The sequence below is a fragment of the Podarcis cretensis genome (genome assembly GCF_951804945.1).
Source record: "Podarcis cretensis genome assembly, chromosome: 7".
NCBI lineage: Eukaryota > Metazoa > Chordata > Lepidosauria > Squamata > Lacertidae > Podarcis > Podarcis cretensis.
The window spans coordinates 16,306,722-16,321,582 of NC_137176.1; the positions used below are offsets into that span (position 1 = coordinate 16,306,722).

General features: G+C 44.8%; 1 protein-coding gene and 1 long non-coding RNA gene across 2 annotated transcripts in view; one reads left to right on the forward strand and one right to left on the reverse strand.

The window, feature by feature from the left end:
- The window catches only part of LOC307220958, a 216,495-nt gene that overhangs the window by 20,260 nt on the left and 181,374 nt on the right, over nt 1–14,861 (reverse strand). The window lies entirely within an intron of this gene.
- Nucleotides 2,206–14,861, forward strand: part of BASP1 (brain abundant membrane attached signal protein 1) — an 85,055-nt gene continuing 72,399 nt past the window's right edge. The window contains exon 1 of the mRNA XM_079985105.1: nt 2,206–2,470. The gene's annotated coding sequence lies outside the window, so the exon portion shown is untranslated. The remainder of the gene's footprint in view (nt 2,471–14,861) is intronic.

Here is a 14,861-nt window from a genome sequence, read left to right on the forward strand (position 1 = left end):
AAAGCTTAAGTAAATACTGGATGAGCATTCCTGACAAGCTTTATGGTATAGAACAGAATATGTGAATATTACCGTAAGTCTTTGAATTTGAAAGGACCCATTTACCATTCTGATGTAGCTGTGCTATGCAGTGTTTTGTCTCCTTCCTCAGTGCCTATATTTTTTATACTGGATCCATGAAAGTTGGATCCAGTATAATATATACTCGATCCATGAAAGTTGCAAACTTTCATCCTAGCCCACTGGCAGAAGCCACTGGAGTAATTTCCACTGATTTCAGAAGAAATTACGCTAGGGTGTGTTGCGCACATCACTGATGCTGCAAACCTTACCTGGGAGTAAGTCCCGTTGAACACAATAGGACTTTCTTCCAGTAAAACATGAATAGGCTGCTAAGCACACTTACTAGGGAGTACATCTCATTGAACTAAATGGAACTTGCTTCTGAGCAAACAAAGCACTTTTGAGCCTCTCATATTGTTGCTGTGGATATGTGTGAAAATCAGTGCAGGAGAGAGGGGTAAATGCCATTTAAAATTCAATATACATTCTAGGCAATTTTACATTCACATTACAGATGAAGGAAATGCAAGTGTTTTTGGTGCCATACATGAAACCATGCTTTGGTGTAATATATATCAGCAATAAAACAGGTGCCTTAGACAAAATTCTTAGTACAAATTACTTTTATCAACTTCAGGTTAATTAAATTCATTTGTATAGAATTCCTGCTCTTCAATTTGCAGGCACAGTTTTGTGCTGTACTTTTCATAATGAACCAAAAGCAACAATACATTACCATATATGTATATTTTCTAAAAATATTTTGAAAAACAAGATTTTGGCTTGTATCTTTATGCTGAAGTGTTTGAAATTGTTTAGCCAATGTCATGTGCCAATAGATCTGCCTATTCTAAGCAATTTTTCAGATTGGCATATACTTTGTGGACGGCTTCACTTTCATTTCTGAATATTCTTCAATAAAATATGCAAAGTTTAATGCCCCATTATTTTAACTTTAAAAAAATCATTAAAAGTATGTCCTGCTATACAGTCATTTAAATAGCAGAGGGCGCTACAGAACTACAAATACAAACCCCACGCCAATAAAAAAAAAAAATCTGTTTAGCAGCATGCTAAACGCACGGACTGCTTGCTCTGTGATAGAAAAAACACACACAAAATCGTTGCCTTCACGTTGCCCACTGAAGGAGGGGGCGGTCGCCAGCTTGCAGAATATTTGGAGACAATTTGTAGCTAGTTTAATAAGCGGTTGCTTATATCTCAGACATTTCATACACATCTTTCGCGCATGGCGAAGTATCCTGCCTGCCCTTACAACACGTCCATACTCCAGTTCCTAAGCATCCTTTTCCCACACTCTTTCGAGTAGAGTTGCCTCCATGCTTTCGAGATTAAAACGCAGCCCTCTCTCCGTTGTCTCACAACCGTCCCATCACCAGAGGAAGGTTTTCCTCGATGTCCCAAGCAGGTGGCACTTTTAAAGGCAAGCATTCCGGCCCTCCTGCAACCCAACGCAGCACGCCGCGCACCCCTGAGCGGAAGCCTCCCCGGGGTGGTCCTCTCCTCATCCCTTCGCCATCCGCGTTTGCCATCCCTTGGCCACAAGCTGCCGTTCCTTCGAGGAAGCCCAGAGCGCGCAGAAGAAGCCCGTTCTGCTGGCGCGCGTCTCTCCCATTCCCCATCCAGCCGCGCGGTGCCAGAATGCCAACAACGACGACCGCTTGCGCTCCGCCCCGTGCGTAAAAACCACAATAATAATATTACTAATAATATAAAGAAGCAGGGGAAGCGAAGTACAAATCCCCTCTGAAGGCTTGCAAGATCTCTTAGGAAAGGAGTCAGAATCCACCAGCACAGAGATCTGCCCTTGCTGTTCCTCCCCACCGCGGGATCCATCCCTTCACGTGGGGGTTGGAAGCTGGATGGGCATGTTTACGCGCCTTCCAAAAAAACAAGACTCCGTCTTGAAACGCGCAAAGCGGATATTTAAAACCTTGGCTCGGGACCGCCCCCTAAGGGCGAAAGGAGGCATCTCTTGAAGCTGATGAGATTTGGGTGAAATAATTGGGGGGGGGGGAGAAGGAAAAAAAAGGTAAGGAGGGAGGGGTGGGCGCGCGCGCGCGCGCGCGGAGGGGGTGAGGAGAGAGAGGAACCAAACCCTGTGCGCGCGTGCGTGCGTGTGCATGTGTGGCTTTTGAACTGCCCACAGACTGTCACCGAGAGAAGCGGGAGGGAGGGGGAGAAATGCAGCGGCAGCAGTAGCGGCGGCGCCGGCGTTACTCCAAGCAGCCACAGCTCCAGCCACTACACTCCCAGCCAGCGAGCGAGGGAGATCTCCGGCGAGACTCAGCGGGCGCCAGGGCGAGCCGGGACCCCGCTCTCTCTCTCTCTTTGTGACCCCAGCCTCGCAGCCGCGCCAAAGGGGACAGAGGAGCAAAGGAACGAGGTAAGAGCCATCCGAGAGGCTGGAGACAATTTGGATTTTCTTGTTTCCCCCCTCTGTATTTTTTACGCGGCAGCCAGCTGGTCGATCCGGTTCTTATTGCTGTTGAAACAAACGCCCCCGCCTACAAAAATGAAAACCGCTTGTTCTCTCGAAATATTTAATGTGTGTGTGTGTGTTGGGAGATTTTCATATATATATCATATTTAAAAGAGGGAGAAGCAAGATCTAGGTAGCCCACATGCCTTGGCGATGGGTTTCTATGAAAGGGAGAAATTTAAGTCAGTGCCTATGTCTTGAAATCTTTGCATGGAGACGTCCACGGGCTGGAGAGGTGGCATGATGGAGAAAGGGATGGATGTGGGGAATCGGGATGGAGGGTTTAGGGTTGTTTTTCTTTTAATTTTTTTCACAGCCACCACTTTTTTTTTGGAGGGGATGTTACAGATTTCTTTTCCCATCTTTTTAATATATATATCTATATGTACAGTATATATATATAAATAAATAAATATAGACTGCATAGCATGGATATCTCGAAGAAGGCATATTGGGGAGGGGGCATACATCCATGTTAAGATCATGCAGGGGAGGGGGGAGAGGAAGGAGGGGGGAAGAGCGTAAAAGCGAGATAACATGGCATGAGAGCCTCAACTTGGGCTTGAAAGGATGGTTTTTCGCAGTTATATTACCTGTGGAGCACTTTGGAGAAAACTCCTAAACGATCTGTGCGTGTGTATTTTGGCTAAACGTGTTCCCCCCTCCTTTCTTTTTAAATCACCCCTTCAATCTTCTCTTAGCAGAGGGCAGGCGAGATGTAAAGTGGACGCCTGCCAATTTTTTATTTTTTATTTTAAAACCATCCTGGGGTGTTACACTGTGCGATTGTTCTTGCTTAGGCGATCCTGAAGAAAAGAGCTTCTGGTTTTATTATTGGTCGAGAGTGTGGGGTGAAAAAGAAAGACAGACGAGGAGGGGGTGGGGTGGGGTGGGGGGCTATGATAGCAGTGGCCACAAACATTTTAATCTCCCACCCTGCTTAAATGCAAAGCCTGCAAGACCAGAAGCGTTTGTGTCTTAGTTTGGGGATATTTTTTTTTGCTTTAATGCAAAGATCCACATCATCTCTGTGGAGTTTAGGAATACTGCATGGATCCCCGTGGCTTCGTCCTCTCCGCCATGAATATGCATAGCAAGCCCCCTCCCGGCATCCTCTCCCACCCCCAAGCAAATGTGGTTCCTTGTAAATCAGAGATCCTGCAGTTTCTCTCCGTTCTCCACCCCTCTGCTGCGTTAGCCACCGAATCATGGCACATGAAAACGAGCGCATCTTCTTAGTGGCTCCCGGAGATGAGGCTCCCGGGTACCACGCTTTCTTTTTGGGGGGATGCCTTTTCAAGTAGCCGTCCCCGAGGCCAGCGCATTCACACGTCGTCTACGACACCGGGTCGGTGTTGGGTGAGAAAACCTCCCAGCTGGGCTCCTCTTTTGGCGATACTGCAGGGAAAATGAATGAAACTCTCTTGTAATTACCTATTCCTTTGTCTTCGCCTCGCGCATGCGTAGCAGAGCAGGGTGGGGAAGACGGACGAGGCAAGTCTCTCTCCATCGTTAGTCAGGCACTTATCAGAATTGGCAGAACAAAGGCAGGCATCTTGAGATAAGGATCTCCCCAGACCTGTAGGACAGCATTGGAGGGAATCCTTTTTTTTTTGCCAGCAGATCCATCTTGCATAAGCACCTTGTTAAATGCTCCAGTGGATTTAAAGGGGCAGAGGGAGAGGGAGATTGTAGACTCAGCATCAATTTTACAAGCCCATGTGAATGAAATTCTGCTTAATATTAAGCGGTGGTGATATCTGTTCGCTGTTAAGATTGTGCATCAGTCCACCCATACTATCACAACTCCTTTTCCAATGTAGCAGTGAAAAAATTGCTTCTAATCTAGATGAATATGGGGGTGGAGGGGGGAAGGGTAAAGGAATGGCCATGCTGGGGTGTAGGCTCTGGAAAATCTTCATTGTCTAGTATCTTGCAAAATGGCCTTCAAAGAACTGTGTTGAGGAATAGGGGCAACCATTTCAATGCGTTTCTCCCAACCCTGTCTATTATCTGCTAGGCTGGCCATCTTTTCTGCAAACATTTTGGGGGTACCAAATGAAGTACACTAATGAGGCCGATCCATTAGAAGAGGACAATTAGGCAACTTCCATGTACCTAGTTCAATTAAAGTCCGTGTTTAATGATACTGTGAAGAATCTGTCGCTATAGGAAGCACCCCGGCTGACACTGTCTGCCAAATTCCTCCACCTAGAGGGAGACACACTCCTCCTCTCTCGCATTTTTTCCTATACAGTCCTGTTTTTTTCATTTAGTTCTCTTCTTTCCAACCTTCTCTCCATTCATTTCAAGAAATGGGATTTACCAAGATGTACTGAACGGTGGATACAGATACCCATTCCCCCCCGCCCCCACATCTGCAATTGAAGTGTGGCAAAACCCTCCACAGGCAGCATTTTGGCAGGATAATACGGATGAATTAGTTTAGTAGTGAGCCCACACTCAGATTTTGGTTCCTGGTGGAAACCTTGGCATCATACTCAAATTCTTCCATTTATAAGAGCTGAGGGAAGGATCTGCAGAAGCACCATTTGCTTAGACACAGCAGTTTGGGAGGTTCAAACATCTACACACAATGTGGGAATTGAGACGACAAGTTTACCATGCTCCTATGTGTGTTAACATTGTCTTGTTCACATGGGAGGCTGATGCAAATGACCAGGCTCAACCTTGGCTAGTTAGTCTAGCAGTGTTTCCCAACCTTGTGCCTCCAGCTGTTTTTGGACTACAATTCCCATCATCCCTTGCCACTGGTCTTGCTAGTCAGGGATGATGGGAGTTGTAGTTCAAAAACAGCTGGAGGCACAAGGTTGGAAAACACTGGTCTAGAGGAAACCACAGTGATGAACTGGTTGGATTTGCAGCTTTACCCAGGCACAGATCTAATCAAGAATTTGCCAACACACAGGAGCTGTCACATCTGAATTGCTACTTCTAGGCCCAACTATATATATATATATAGAGAGAGAGAGAGAGAGAGAGAGAGAGTTGGGCCTAGAAGTAGCAAATATATATATTAGAACTGTCGATCCAGCCAAACACTGGATTTTGAGATATCTTTGAATGCTGATTGGGTAATGTCTGTCCACAGGCCTCAGAGTCAGTCCATCAACAGTTTATTGCCTTGCCCACAGGACATTAAAAAAACACACCAAGTGACAGAATATATCTGAGAACCACAGTCTCAGAGTGGGGGAAGAGGGGAGGGGACTTTGCTAAAGGCTGGCACAAGATTTATTACAGTGCAAACAGTAGCATGGTATATTTTAACAACAGCTGTAGTAGTATACACACACACACACAAACACATATATGTGTGTGTGTATACACACACACACATACACACACACACACACATCTTACTGCAGGTTAATCAGTTACCTAAACAAACAAACAGCAGTAAAAATGCACAGAACCCAAATCCTCAAAGCAAAATAATTTGTGCTTTTGGAATGCCTAGTGTATTGACCCAATAACTGATCAATAGTTGGTCAGACATATAGAATGTGGGTAGGATTATTTCCCTTTGTTTTACTGAGCGGCACAGCTGGTTTGGAGAAGAAAACAGAAAGTGAAGTTTTAGATGGAGAGGAGGAGCATGAATCGAAGGAAAGAAGTCACCACTACCACTTGTTTTTTTTTTTTGTCACCTATTAGTGGCTGCATATTAATGGTGAAAGCTGCTTTTCCCAGTCAAGTAAAACTGCTGACAGGAAACCAACAGCTCCCCACATGTTAACTTGTCAAAACAGCTGATTGGGTAACTCAGGAAATTTGTTAGTGAAATAACTGTTGGGGAAGCACATCACACAACACTGCTCTGCAAAAAAACCAACAGATCTGCCAGTCCCCTTGCTGCATGCTGTTTACCAACACTGCCCAAACTTGTTGAATCTTTTGCTTGCAATATTGTTCATAGCCTTTTTGGCTCCCCTCCCCCCATGTATCAAAAGAAAGTAGAAGATAAGAAATATTTCAGTTTTTGTTAAAAAATGAAATATAGCATAGTTCCAAAACTGCACCATGCCCATGTGTTCTGTGAAATCATGGCCATCTGCAAAAATGGCAGCGTTAGTAACTGCAACCGGAAGCTACAAATAAAATTTGTATTTTCTAAAGCGTCCTGTATTCATCTGTCTTTTTCACAATCCCTTGTTGCAGCTGACATTTTGATCTGCTGACCAAGCAATTTGTGTCATCAGTTGTACTTCTAAAAACATCTTTTCCACAGAAAACAGAAGTAGGTTTGTTTTATTAATAAGCAATTGCTGAAACCCACAATATAAAATGGATTCCTCCTCTCGCATCATAAATTCTCTTTACCATTTTAACTATGTTACTTTTGAGTAAGTGGTTGGGGCTCGCATCCTTAACATAGCAACCAGAAGTATATCTCACTGAAATCAGTGGAACTTGCTTCTACATAATATGTAGGATTGGGTGCAAGTTGACTGATGAAGTTCTATGGTCATTTTTAACAGTTAAGAGCCAGTACTAAACAAGACCTCCTGAGGAACAATTATTGATAAGTGTCATCTGGAGAAGTAACATGGCCCGATCCCATGACTGCTTTGAAGTAAGTTCTACTGAGTTCAAATGAGCTTACTTCCAAGTAAATGTCAGTAAGGCACACTTCCAAGTAATCTTGGACATAAACCCACATAAATCAACGAGATTTGCTTCCAAGTCAGCTTGCTTGGGTATTGGGCTGCTAATTGCCTTATTCTAGTAGACCCTTAATTCTACAGATATGATTTTGATGTCCAAAATTTCACCGAGCGAGAGCATAGGGCTTTCACTTCTTTGTTTTGAAAAGATTCCTAGCCCACATGGTTTCCAAGAAAAGTGTGTCCAAACCATGTCACCTGAAAGATCAGAAACTAAATGTAGGGAAGGGGTAGAACTTCTGGTTCTCCTAAATCTCTTATTTCCTCGTTCCTTTTGCCACCCACACAGCCATGTCTGCACTACTTGTTGGAATGTTGTGGGTAGCAGGAGACGATATATTGATTAAATATTGTCCTTCCTAACTCACGCTAGTGAGTTTATTCACACAGCAGAGTACATTCCCCTCTTTCCACAGCAGGAAGCTAGTTGCAGATTCGTTAGAATCTCTTAAGTTCTACTATTCCTGGTAAGACCCCTTTGATTCCCTCCTAAAAGAGTAAAAACACAACAGTCTTCTTTTAAAAGTAATAAGTTTACTCACATTCAGTTCACAGTTGGAGCCCTGAAGGCAGGCTTTAGCTTAGAGTTACAGAAGAGGGTTTTAGTTCATCCCATATGGGAATTCATCCCACATGTTGCTGGCTGAGAGCCAGCAGTGTAGTCCAAGAGAAGAAAAGGCATCAAAAAAGGAAGGTGGCTGCGTGACTGGACCTTTTGTGGGGTCTGGAAGGGTCATGCCCACCTTACCTGATCACATGAAAAGGAAGGATGTTCCAGACCAGGTGTAATAGGAAGTTCAATTGGCTGGACCGACATTCCCTGCATGTCTACTCTAGGCAAACAGGAAATGTTGTATTTGACTGCTTATGTTACATTCCACACTTCTTCCTTGTCCTTTTCCCTCCCATTCCCGACAGAACCTTTGACATTCTGAGACTATTTTCTGTTTTGCAAACAGGATATAGGATGCACATCTCGCAAGTGCATGTAAAGACAGAGAACATTTGCTTAGCATGCAGAAGCCCCCAGCTTCAAGCCCTTGGTATCCCCAGGTAGGGCTGGGAAGGATCCCAGTCTGAAACCTCGCCAAACTGAACTAGATGGACCAATGGCCTTTACATAGCAGCTTCCTATGTTAGTGGAAACATCTGCATAATTTACTGGGAAGGCAGACTTTGGGTTTCTTGGCATGGGAGAGCATGGGGCTGGGTTGCTAGAAATGAATGAGCTCCCAAGGCACCAGAAGGAACAGAAAGAAGAATCTGAGGCCATCGACTAGAGCAGGGCCAGGATTTTTGGCCCAGCTTTTTTCAGAAATGTAGAGTGCGAATGAAAAGAAATCATTCACAAAATAGAGGTGGTGCAGGAGACTTTACCTAGTGTGTGTGTGTGGTGGTTGTTGTGGGGAAGAGCTTGGTTTGCCTTACATAAATGAGGTGGTGGTTTGTTTGTTTAAAAAAATAATTGGGGGTGGAAATCACCTGGCTGCCCATCATCTCTGCAAGGCGTGCCAGGATCTTCCAGTCCTGTTTTCTGTTGGAGGCAGGCCAAAATGCCAAGGGGAACTCCTGGACACCACTAGCAGAGGAACCGCAGCAGAATGGGGAGGTTCTTAGGTGTTTCACGCTTGCTCTGGGACTTGTTCAAAAACAGGATTTAATTAAGGAAATCCAGCCCTTCCTTCTCCCATGAAAACTTGGAGGTATTTTCTGTGGTTCCCCAGAAACGAGAGGAAGTATATTCTCCCTTTTCAGGGGTTGCAGCTGAGGGGAGGATAAATGATCCTCCTAAAATGGAGCAGTGAATTTTGTCTCGGTGGTACGAGGAACAGCCCCTGGTAGGAGAAGCTAGGAAGAGGTTGGAGCAGAGGTCAAGTGTGGGTGTGTTGGCTACTGAAAATAAGGAAGCAAGCAGTGGCAAGGAGAGAAGCTGAGGAAAGAGTTGTAAAGAGAAGGCCCGAGAAGTTCAGAGTAGACAAAATGGAGAAGGCACACAGAATCTCTTGCTAGTGGTGCTGCAGCCAAGTGTAGACGTTGGGAAGAGGTGGAAAGGATACAGACAGGTGTCTGTATTTCGCCTTACACATGTTGCTGAGATACAACTCCCATCATCCTTGGCTGTTGGCCAAGCTTGGTGGGGCCAATGAGAGTTGCAGTTCATCAGCATCTAGAGGACCAAAGGTTCCCAGGTGTGGATGCTGCTGGGGGTGGCAAGATGGAAGGGAGACCCACAGAGTGGCAAGGGTGCAATTCAGAGCCCGAGGTGAGTCTAACCAGTGCCAGAGTTTGCCTGAATCAATAAATGGAGTAGTGTATGGAGTCTTGCGATACAGAGTTGTCTGTTGCTAACATAGAGATAAGCTTTAGGTAGTGCTAGTGAATTTTAACTGACCCATGAGATGCTTGTAGCCTGGCTAATACATGTATATGACTATGAGCTAATTTATCTAGTCCTTTACCTAACTAGTGAATTAATAATAATAATATAATAAAAAAAAATTATATCCCACCCTCCCCAGCCAAAGCCGGGCTCAGAGCGGCTAACAACAGTAAAATAATACAGCATTCTAAAATCAATTCATTATAAAATCAGTTCAAATCAAATTAATGCTAACCATTGGGCTAGAGTTCTGTGAAGAATTATCAAAGGAGGGGGTCAGGCTGTGCCTTGGCCAGAGGCCTGGTGGAACAGCTCTGTCTTGCAGGCCCTGCGGAAGGATGTCAAGTCCAGCAGGGCCCTAGTCTCTTGTGACAGAGCGTTCCACCAGATTGGAGCCACAGCTGAAAAAGCCTTGGCTTTGGTTGAGGCCAGCCTAACCTCTAAGAGGCCCGGGACCTCGATGGTGTTTTTGTTTGAAGACCGTAAGGTCCTCCATGGGACATACCAGGAGAGGCGGTCCCCACCTTGATCTTCAACCAGTAACAGAATGACTAAAGTGGTCCTTTTCCCCCTAACCCCATCAGGACAAGAGGCCTACATTACTGCAACCAGGAAATAGGGAAAATAAGCCTTGCCTTGAGGTTGGAGCATATTGCAGGTGCCATGGGGAAAACTGACATCTGGTCCTTCCCTTTCTGTATCATTTATAGCATAGACCATTACCATAGTGGAGCCTCACTAATAGTAGCTGCCAGAGTATGAAGACAGTGGCACTCCATGCAGTAAATGCCTATGTACGCCACAGCACAAAGACTGGGTGAGAAGTCATAATAATAATAATAATAATAATAATAATAATAATTATTATTATTATTATTATTTATTATTTATACCCCACCCATCTGGCTGGGCCTCCCCAGCCACTCTGGGCGGCTTCCATAAAAACCAAAAATACAGTAAAATATCACACGTTAAAAACTTCCCTGAACTTCCCTTAAGATGTCTTCTGAATGTCAGGTAGTTGTTTATCACTTTGACATCTGCTGGCAGGGCGTTGCACAGGGCGGGCGCCACTACCGAGAAGGCCCTCTGCCTGGTTCCCTGTAGCTTTACTTCTCGAAATGAGGGAACCGCCAGAAGGCCCTCGGCGCTGGACCTCAGCGTCCGGGCAGAATGATGGGGGTGGAGACGCTCCTTCAGGTATACTGGACCGAGGCCATTTAGGGCTTTAAAGGTCAGCACCAACACTTTGAATTGTGCTCGGAAACATCATCATCATCATCATCTTCATATTTATAGCCCGCCCATCTGGCTGGGTTTCCTCAGCTGCTCTGGGCGACTCCCAGCAGAATATTAAAAACAACGATAAAGTATCAAACACTAAACACTTCCCTAAACAGGGCTGCCTTCAGATGTCTTCTAAAAGTCAGATAGTTGTTTATTTCCTTGAAATCTGCTTTGAGGGCGTTCCACAGGGCGTGCACCACTACCGTGAAGGCCCTCTGCCTGGTTCCCTGTAACCTCACATCTCACAGTGAGGGAACCGCCAGAAAGCCCTTGAACCTGGATCTCAGTGTCCGGGCTCAGTGGCGTAGCGTGGGTTGTCAGCACCCGGGGCAAGGCAAGTAATTTGTGCCCCCTAACCCATGGATTTGCACACCCTACCCCTAACCCTAACCCCCAGATGTTGCGCCCGGTGCGGCCGGCCCCCTCTGCACCCCCCACGCTACGCCACTGTCCGGGCTAAATGATGGGGGGTGGAGACACTCCTTCAGGTATACTGGGCTGAGGCCATTTAGGGCTTCAAAGGTCAACACCAACACGTTGAACTGTGCTTGGAAATGTACTGGGAGCCAATGTAGGTCTTTCAGGACTGGTGTTATATGGTCTTGGCGGCCACTCCCAGTCACCAGTCTAGCTGCCGCATTCTGGATTAATTCGCATGTCTTCTACCCCTCATTTAAGAGATAGATGCGTGGACCCCTGACCAGTGTGCATAGCCTCCAACACATCCCACTGGAAAACCAGGATGGCCATCTTCTGTGCACGTCATGTGAGAACGCCCCCCCCCCCAAAAAAAGCTGGATATCCGGGACAGTTGACGGGTATGGTGTGTTGGGCTGGATATTATGGATAGAGCCTAGGTGGTTCTGGAACTGTGACTCTATGCTGACCTGATACTTCATAGAGACCAAACTTCCACATTGGCTTTTCTTAAGTTAGCTTGGTTACCTGTATTGTTCCTCTGCATGTGGCAAAATGTCCACTCACAGTCCAGAAGAATATTGAGGGAAGCCAGAATTGAGCAGAACAGTAAGGGTAAGATAATGGTGTTGGAGAAGGAGTTGATTTAGATAAATGGTTTTTTTTAGTGACAGGAAACAGCCTCCTCAGTGGTTCTGGAGAATGGTTCCTCAGACTCCATCCCCAGCCTCAAATCTCTTTTTAAAATTATTTATTTATTTATTTATTTATTTGGTTTTTCAAATTAAAAATTTACAGAGATATATCAAGCATAAATAATAAAAACAAGATTCTAAGGAATCTCCTGGACTTCCTATTAATCCTTTCCTCCCGCATCTTTTATGATGATCCAAATCTTTTACATCTCCATTGTATCCAGAATTTACCCTTAACTACAAGTAGTATTCCAATCCTACTAACGATTTTAACTGTTTACAATGGTCTTTAAGATAAGTTCTATGTTTCCCCCATTCCTTATTAACATTTTGGCCTTACTAATTTCTGATTCTTTCTGTCATTTTAGCCATTTTGGCATAGTCCAGCCTTTCTCAACTTTTGGGTCCCCAGATGTTGTTGAACTTCAACTCCCATCACCCCTAGCTAGCAAGGCCAGAGCTCAGGGATGATGGGAGTTGTAGTCCAACAACATCTGGGGACCCACAGGTTGAGAACCGCTGGATAGTCCATCAACTTCATCTGCCATTCTTCTCTGGTAGGAACTTCATCTTCTTTCCATCTCTGGGCCAATAACATTCGTGTAGCTGTCTGTCCATGAATCTCACCGGGTGGCTGTGGCAGTAATCATAATGTAGAGTCTACAAAGTGTCTTGAAAATGTAGGCATTGTACAAGGATGATGTTAAAAGCAAGCCCCACCTGCAGACTTGCAGTGTAAAGAGGTTGCTGGTGTTCTTACAGTTATAAGGCAAAAGCAGAAAATAATTATAAAGCACATTGTATACCGTGTTAGAAGCTGAGATATGGAAACTAGAAGCTAAATGGCACCTTAAACCTCGGTTATGGGTGCAACAACAGAATGTCTAGGCATGCTTTTTTAATAACAAGAATACAAAGCGGAACATCAATGAATGCAGCTAAAATATTATGTTCATTTTTAACATGGTAATAGTCCTTCCCTTGCCCACACCCCTAATATTTTTAAGAGGGTCTCTTCTCCAGTCTTCAGAGAGCAGCTGGAAGTGGGGAGGCAGAAAAAGGACCTCCTTTCCTTCCACTCTGCAGTTTTAATCTGAAATCTTAGGTACAGTACTGCGCCCAGAGCTCAGAAACCTCTCACACCAATGGAATTCCCTGTCACAAAATGCCCCTAGAACAATGGGAGTTTCCAACACTGATTTTGAACACTCCCAAAGCTGATTTTCTGCTCTGGAAAGTGAACATTGGTTACACAGGTATGTTTGCAGTTTATAATTCCACCCATGGTCAACGTAATGTACTATTTGCATGCCGGCAAGCAAGTGTTGCCCAAGCTTCTGACAACCAAGTCACATTTTAGTCTGAATTGAAACTGGAGGCAGTGGCGGACTATGGGCATTCAAATTTCAGCAGTCCCCTGTGCGATGCCAAAATTTGGTACCTCCCTTTCTCTTTCCTTCTGTTCTAAGTCATTTTTGCAGCGCCCCCTGCATTTCCCTCTCGTCTTGGCACCCAGTGCAGGCAAACTACTCAAACTCCTCTAAATCCACCTTTGTAGGAGGCACACTTCACTCTGAACATTTGCAAAGTTCCTTATCTTCCCTTAGCAAACCTGCTCTTTAAAAGGCTTATCTTCCCTTAGCAAACCTGCTCTTTAAAAGCTCAATTGGAACAAACGTCAATCTATGCAAAAACCCGAATTGACATTTGCTCCGATTCAGCTCGAGAGAGTGGGTTTTCGTGGGGGAAATTTCGGGGCAAAAGAAAAATTACGCTTGGGTGCGGAGCGTTAAAGTGCGGACCTTTGTCTGGAAAGAGTGGGCCAAAAAGTAAACGTGGAAAAGCCCTGAGCCACTGTTCTCGACTGGACCAGGGCGGAGATACAGTGAGCAGCTTCTTCTGAAGTAAGGGCCTTCTTCCCAGTCTCTGCCTTGGTGTGATAAAACGATCCAGTCACAACCAATGTAAAGATGTGGCTGAATTACCTTGCACCAGCAGAACCAATGGGAAAGTGGCCAGGCCAGTGAAAACAGCGAATGATGCGCTGAGGCAGCCGTGGGCGGGTACTTGGGGCTGAAAGAAGCCATTAATTTATTTATTTCATGTGGCATGCCAGCAGTTCTCTTGTGGCACACAAATGTAGGAATTGCTGCAGTAGGATTAATTGTTCCTAGCTGCTTTCCACATTCAATTTGCTGCTGTGTGTGTCATTTACTGCACAGCACTGGGAAGTAATGCAAAGCCACTGTTAATGGTGCAAAAAGAAGCACTTAACGGAAAACCATGCGCTAATACAAATCTTTAAACATCCTATGCAGTCAAATCAACAATACATTTGCATCCTCTTTAAATATCAGGTTCCACCTGTCGATGATGAATAATACAAATTGTTTTTTCATAGAGACATCACATATGCTTTGTGTTTTCCTTTTCTCTCTGGTTCTGGCTCCATCTTGTGAAGAAAAAATAAAAGTGCCCAAACAGGAAAAATGCTACAGAAGATGTCTTCCTGCCAGACAACAATCCCTTCTAAAAGATGAATGTTTTGGATTAAGTTGTTGAGCTGAGTCAGGAAACAGAAAATTTGGGAAGTGGGGTAAGGGGGAGAGAAACGGCTGGCCTTCTTGTCAATCAACGCTAATTGCAGCCAGGCACCAATGAATGAAGTCAAGGAACAAATTCCTAAAAGCATCGGAGATTTGAAAATAGAAACCATATGCAACGTGTAATGGAGGCTTAATGCATTAAGAAGTGGTTTCAAGATACTGTATGAAAAAATGCCTGTGGAGACTGGAAAGCACTCGTACGATGGATCTCTCCCCTGCAGC